Below are 7,957 nucleotides of genomic sequence, written 5' to 3' on the forward strand. Positions count from 1 at the left end.
CATTTCCTTAAAAAGATAGAAACACCATAAGATCCAGCAATACCAGTCCTAGGAATATACCCTAGAGAAATATGAGCCATCACAGGAATAGACACATGCACACCCATGTTCATTGCAGCATTATTCACAACAGGAAAAAGAAACAAGATAAATGCCCATCAGCAGATGAGTGGATAAACAAATTACGGTACGTACACACAATGAAATACTATGCAACACTAAACAACAATAATGAATTGGTGAGATACCTCACAACAGGGATGAATATGGAGAGCATTATTTTGGGTGAAATAAGTCGATCACAAAAGGACAAATATTGCGTGAGACCACTATTAGAACTCAAGAAAAGGTTTACACACAGAAAAAAAAAATTCTTTGATGGTTAGGAGGGTAGGGAAGGAGGAGCAAGGGAAACCAATAACTAGATAGACAATTGTCAACTTTGGTGAAGGAAAAGCAACATACAATATAGGGGAAGTCAGCACAACTTGCCCTAAACAAAGGCATAGAGGTTTCCTAAGCACATCCAAATACCTGAGGGATCATGGTGCTGGGGCTGGGAGCTGGGGACCATAATCTTGGGGGACATCTAGGTCAAATAGCATAACATAGTTCATAAAGAAAATGCTTTACATCTCACTTTGGTAAGTAGCTTCTGGGGTCTTAAAAGCTTGCAAGAGGCCATCTATTGGTCCCATCCCATCCGGAGCAAAGGAAAATGAAGAAAACCAAACGTAGAAGGAAAATATTAGCCCAAAAGACTAAAGGACCACATGAACCAGAGCTTCTACCAGCCTGAGACCAGAAGAACTAGATGGTGCCCTCCTACCAAACACCCTGACAGGGATCACAATAGAGAGTTCTAGACAGAGCAGGAGAAAAATATACCATGGATTTCCAGAAGAACAAACAAATCTGTCTTTGAAGTACAGCCAGAAAGCTCATCAGAATCGAGAACGACGAGAATTCGTCCCACATATTTTGGACATGTAATCAGGAGGGATCAGTCCCTGGAGAAGGACATCATGCTTGGTAAAGTAGAGGGTCACCAAAAAAAAAAAGAAAAGGAAGACCTCAACGAGATGGATTGACACAGTGGTTGGGACAATGATCTCAAAGATAGCAATGATTGTGAGGATAACCCAGGACAAAAAAAAAAAAAAAATTGGACAAGAGAGTGTTTATTTCTGTTGTACATAGGGTTGCTATGAGCCCGAATCGATTCGACAGCACCTAACAACAACAGCCTTAGCATCTCCCCCTAAATCTCCCTAATTGTAGATATGCCACTTTCTGGGTTATGAGCCATTAGGCCTTACAGGAATTTTTCTTTTCCTAGCATCACCTAGTACATGCGCATCTCACGATAAAGCTTGTGTCTTGGTTAGTTGTGTTATTTAAGGCTTTTTTTTTTTTTTTTACCATGTTGTGGGCAACAAACTTAAAGCCAACGATTGCTAGCCAAAGGGTTGGTGGTTGGAAACCACTAGCAGCTCCATGGGAGAGAGGTGTGACACTCAGCTTTTGTAGAGATTTACAGCCTTGGAAAGTCTATGGGGTTGCTATAAATTGGAAAGAACAAGACAGTATTGGGTTGGTTTCAGTCTAGGTAACAAATTTACCAGCTATTAATTCATCCACTGGTCAAACAAATGGCCCTCCAGCTGACTGAAAAACAAGACCTTGCAGATTAAAATCACTGTGTGGCTCATACCCATTATCGTCAAGTCGATTCCGACTCAAATCAACCCTATAGGACAAAGTAGAATGTCCCCATAGGGTTTCTAAGGTGGTAATCTCTATGGGAGCTAACTGCCACATCTTTCTCCCATGGACCAACTGGTGGGTTCAAACCACCAACCTTTCAGTTAGCAGGCCAGCCCTTAACCACTGTGCCTCCAGGGCTGGTTGTGTACCACATATTACCTACATTTTCTGAGTTCCAGAGATGTTTTTCCTACTCATCTCTCTATTGCTGGAACTGAAGGACTCCAAACTACATGCCTACAGCCTCTTGTCAGTTGCCTAATTTTTTTACTTTTGTCTTCTCTGGTGAATAACCAAGTATTGAGAAAGGATGGAGAGTATTGGGGTGAGGGAGGCATCCAGTCTCTGGTTGTATGTCTCTAACCACATTCCTTCCTATTTCCACCATGAATGATTATCAGAGTCTTACCCTAAACCTACCCTAAACCTTGATTCTGTAGCCTTCTTTTCTGCAAAAACTCTTGCTGCTGAAGGACATTTTTCAGCATGTTTGGACTTCAGTTTCCTCTAATTTTATTTCCATATAGATTTCAACCTCTCAGTTCTCCATCTGTCAGGAAATTGTAAACACTTGTAATTAAATGTTGGCCCTTTCTTTCATCCACTACAATGTTATAAGTTTACTGTTTTGTTCTGGTTTTAATGTGTTTTTGTTGCCATTGTTGGTGTTTTGGGAATTTTTGGAAGGAGAATAGATGGAGATTAAAAGAATGAACGGTCTCACCATCCCCACTTCTAAGGAGCATTCTGGCTGTACTTCTTCTAAGACAGATTTCTTCATTCTTCTGGCTGTCCATGGTATATTCAATATTCTTTGCCAACACCATAATTAAAGGCATCAATTCTTTTTGGGTTTTTCTTATTCATAGTCAATCTTTCACATGTATATGAGGAGCTTGAAAATACCATAGCTTGGGATAGATCCTCCTTTGTCCTCAAAGTGTTATCTTTGCTTCTGAACACTTTAAAGATGTCTTTTGCCGCAAATTTGCGTAATGCAATACGTGGTTTGATTTCTTGACTGCTGCTTCTACGGGCATTGATTGTAGATCCAAGCAAAATGATGCTGTTGACTTCAATCTGTTCTTTTATCACGATGTTGGTCCATTTGTGAGGATTTTTGTTTTCTTTATGTTGAGGTGTAATCCATACTGAAGGCTGTATTCTTTGATCTTCATCAATAAGCGCTTCAAGTCCTCTTTGCTTTCGGCAGGCAAGGTTGTGTCATTTGCATATGGCAGGTTGTTATTGAGCCTTCCTCCAACCCTGATGCCCCATTCTTCTTCATGTAGTCCAGCTTCTTGGATTATTTGCTCAGTTTAGGGATTGAATAAGTGTGGTGAAAGAATCCAACCCTGATGTACATCTTTCTTGGTTTTAAACCACTCAGTTTTCCCTTGTTCTGTTCATGTATGTACTGGTTCATATTCATGAGCAGAATTAAGTGTTCTAGAATTCCAATTCTTTGCAATGTTACCCCAAATTTGTTGTGATCCACACAGTCGAATTGCTGCTGGAATCGAATAAAGTTCTTGCCTCTCACTGGTCAAGAATGAGCAGGTAAGGCAAAAAGATTTTTCCACACGAGCAAAGCTTTATTGAAGAAGCTTGCAAGCAGAGACGAGAAGGGCCTAAGCTATGCTTACCCTCGTCTCACAGAACGAAGGACTTCCATGGGCTTCTAAAAATTCTTGAGTGGGGGGGGGAAGATTCATGTTTATTCAGAGGCATAGGCAGGGTTTTCTGGCAAGTAGCCCATTTTGGGCGGGGATAGGTTAACTAAGGCGTGCATGCAGCAGCTTTCTAAGATGGCTCCTGTCCCAGAGGCCTCTGGGATTCCTAGCAGAACTTATTATGGGGTGTCACACCTGTGCAGTCTGTCACTCCCTGAGTTCAATTCCCCGGCTGCAGCTGCAGCCCTTACTGTCCCTGGTGGAAGGCCACACAGAGGTCACAAGTGGATGTTCTGCGTATGGCCCTGTGGCTGGCTTCATCAAGCTGCTTCTGAAAGACAACTTTAAGGAAGTTTCTGGGCCGTTTTCTGATACTCTGCCCCATTGTTCTGGGGAATGGCTTTGTTTCTGCACCCTGGCTCATTCTCTTTTACTTTGTTTGCAGACTTGGGGGCCCTTCTGTTCCCTGTCTTGGAATGTCTTCGCATAGTCAATAAAACACAGGCAGACATCTTTCTGGCGTTCTCTGCTTTCAGCCAGGATCCATCTGACATCAGCAATGATATACTTTGTTCCACAACCTCTTCTGAATGAGGCTTGAATTTCTGGCAGTTCCCTGTTGATGTAGTGCTGCAATAATGGTTTTTGAATTATCTTTAACATAATTTTACTTGTGTGTGTTATTAATGGTATCATTCAATAATTTCCACATTCTAGAATGACTTTTCTTTAGAATGGGCACAAATATGGATCTCTTCCTGTTGATTGGCCAGGTAGCTGTCTTCCAGATTTTTTGGCATAGAAAAATAAGCCCTTCCAGGGTTGCATCCATTTGTTGAAACATCTCAATTTGTATTCAGTCAATTCCTGAAGCCTTGTTTTTTCCCAATGCTCTCAGTGCAGTTTGAAGTTCTTCCTTCAGTACCACCAGGTTTTGATCATATGCTACCTCCTGAAATGGCTGAACATTGACCAACAATTTTTGGTACAGTGACTCTTTGTGTTCCTTCCGTCTTCTTTTCAATTGTTCTGAGTTGTTCACTATTTTTCCACTAAAATTCTCCAATATTGCACCTGGAAACTTGAATTTATTCTTTACTTCTTTCATCTTGAGAAATGCCAAGTGCATCCTTCCTTTTCGGTTTTCTAACTCTAGGTTTTCGCACATTTTATTATAATACTTTACTTCGTCTTCTGGAGCTGCCCTTTGAAATTATCTCTTCAGCTCTTTTAGTTCATCATTTCTTCCATTTGCTTTAGCTACTCTACATTCAAGAACAAGTTTCTGAGTCTTTTCTGACACTGATTTTAGTTTTTTATTTGCTAAAACTAGGTGTACATAAATATTAGACGGTAATGGGAATTAATGAGGATCAATAACCACATGGAACAGAAGGTTTTATTGTTTCCATCACTGCACATTACGGTTGTGGACAAAAGGTCTTTTTTGTGAGCAACAGCAAACTGTAAAGTTAAGCAAAGTACATAGTCTTAAAGATCCTACAGAGCATTAGCTGAGCAGTGTCCTGGTCTGTTTCACTAGCCCTGACGTTATTTTTCTAGCTTCATCATGCTTTTCTTACACAATTAAAAAAAAAAAAAAAAAACCTAGAAAAGAACCCAAAAAACAAAACAAAACAAACAAAGCCCTCAACCTGTTGTAGATGCCAAAGGGTCACCCCTTGTCTTAGTTATATAGTGCTAGTATAACACGAAAAAAAAAAAAATTTTTTTTTTTTTTTTTAGTATAACAAATACCACAAGTGGATGGCTTCAACAAAGAGAAGTTTATTCTCTCACAGTCTAGTAGGCTAGAAGTTCAAATTCAGGGAGTCACCTCCATGGGAAGGCTGTCTCTCTATGCCGGCTCTGGGCTAGGAGTTTCTCTGCACAGGAACTCCTCGTCCAAAGGACATGGTTTGCTCCCAGTACTGCTTTCTTGGTGGTATGAGTTCCCGATGTCTCTCTGCTGGCTTCTCTCTTTTATATCTCAAAAGAGATTGACTTAAAACACAATCTAATCTTGTAGATTGAGTCTGCCTCATTAACATAACTGCTGCTAATGAAACCTCATTAACATCGTAGAGGTAGGATTTTACAACACATAGGAAAACCAGGTCAGACAACAAAATGGTGGACAATGACAAAATACTGGGAATCATGGAATAGCCAAGTTGACGCACATTTTTGGTGGACACAATTCAATCCGTGACTTTCCATTCTTTGGCCCCCAAAATTCACGTCTTTGCCACATGTAAAGCACATTCACCACATCATATCATAGCAAAAGTCTTAAATCAACGCCAAGTGCAAAATCCAAAAATTCCTCTTCATTTGTGAAATCTAGAATACAAGTTATCTCCTTCCAAAGTACAATGGTGGAATAGGCAAAATGTAGACATTTCCATTACAAATGGGAGAAATTGGAGGGAAAGAAGGGATAAGAGGCACCAAACAAGTCAGCAGAACACATTACAGTAGCCCTCAAGGCTTAAAAACAATCATTTGCTCTCTGAGACCATTTAGACAAATGGCCCTGTGCTCCAGACTCCGGGTGTTGGCCACTCTCCAGATTCTGCCTGGAGGCCCCTTGGCCCTGGGCTTCAGTTTCATCTTTCAGACCCACTGGAATAGCAACTCTGCTCCCTGGGTTTTGGGGGGCCCCATTCTCCTAGCCCATCTGAATGGCAACTCTACCCTTTCAGGCAGAGGCAGCTCTGTTTCCCGAATTCCTTGTCTCTTCAGGTTCTGCTTCCTGTTTCCTTGGCTTCTCAGCACCTGGGCCTGACTGCCAGCATCTACCTGTTAGGGCAAGTGTTCCAAAGACCTTTAGCTCCACTGATAAGTGTCTGGAGGTACCTCACTCCGCCAAGAAGCCTCCTAAGCAAAGGCAGTCAACTCTCTGGCTCCTTGAGTCACATCCAGTGCTGTTTCTTGCACTGGTCCCTTCGTTTTGCTGCTGCCGGTCCTGTCGTGCTGCCTGTCCTCTGCTGCTGCTGGTCCTCTGCTGCTGCCTGTCCTTTGGTGCTGCTTCTCACTATCTGTGCCATCTCCAGTGTAACAACTCTTCTCACTTCCTTCTAAGTCCTCAGCAGAATTGTCTTTGACGTCCATAATTCCACCAACAGTCTCCTCAAGGCAATCTAGGCTTTTACTATTAGGCATTTTAAAACTCTTCCAGCCTCTACCAATTCACGCTTTCAAAACCCTTTCTGCATTTTAGGTATATGTTAGATCAGCACCGCATTCTTCCAGTCTCAAATTCTTAGTTATCTAGCACTACTATAACAGAAATACCACAACAATATCCATGACACCCTTTTATTCTTTAGGCTTCAGATGGAGAAATTCTGCTCATCTTCATCATCCTCAGTGGCATTTGTGTTTGCAGGGGACTCAAACTTCCCCTTTTGGAGGGTAACTTGGGTGTGATTTCCCTTGCTGTCCTCAAGTCTCTGGTTCACATTGTGGGGCTGACTCACAATGAGATGCATGTATGTCGAGGCTGGTCCAGCACATCTTACTCACTGTGGGGAAGGCAAGAAGAGTTGCTAGGACCTGGCCGTCATGGTGACGAGGCAGTTCTTCCTCTAGAATTCCTTTACGTAAAATCTTTTTCCCAGGTAGAAGAGATGTATTGGAAGAAAGCAGCGTGGTGACCTGGCAGGCTCATCTCATGCTGAAAAGCATCTAAAGATGGAAGGAGAGTCCTTAGCAGCCAAGTGTGTTTGACAGTGTGGAAGAAAACTTCTGGAATATTACTTGAAACTCTCATGGGCCTGTGACAATTACATGTGAACAGACCTCCACAGCTCCTTTGGATGCAGCCTGCTTCTTTGTGACATTTTGAGAGCTTTAGGCCACTAAAGGCCTTTCATTGTGGTGTATTTCATGCTTGCTTTGCCATTGGTTTTGTGTTTCATCTTGCAGAGTTCTGGGGGTGGTGTGGGGTATATGGTTCTAATTTGGTGTTTAAGGGTTTGCCCCAAACAATGAGAACCTGGCCTGAGTCTGTGTTGAGTGGGACTCTCCAAAATAGACTGTATTAGTAAAGCAAAAGCAGGAACATGTCAAACATTAGTAAATCTGGTTAAAAGTATACAGGTGGTCTTCAACTATACTTATCATGGCAAGTTTTCTTATAATTTGAAGTTATTTTCAAATGCAAGGTAAGAAATTGTATTACAGAGGCATGACTTATTGTGAAGAACAAAGCTTCCACCTTCACGGGAAAGAAGGTCTCAGGCCATCCAGAGAGGATCCACATTATAGATGGGTCTGGGAGTATCCCCTTGATGGGAGATGGGCTATGAAGTAAATTTACAGGCAGATGAAGGGTCCTCAAACTCTAGGTTGTGTTCCAGATGGTACCTGGACGGGCTTCCCAGCATTACAAACAGCACAAGCAGGACGGTACAGCCAATAAAAAAAAAAAAAAAAAAATTTTTTTTTTTAAATTTTATAATAGAAGCTACAAACTTGGAAAATTCAGGTGTAAACCAAGCATTTCTGATTTG

The sequence above is a fragment of the Elephas maximus genome, chromosome 7, assembly GCF_024166365.1.
Source record: "Elephas maximus indicus isolate mEleMax1 chromosome 7, mEleMax1 primary haplotype, whole genome shotgun sequence".
In the NCBI taxonomy this organism is placed as follows: Eukaryota; Metazoa; Chordata; class Mammalia; order Proboscidea; family Elephantidae; genus Elephas; species Elephas maximus.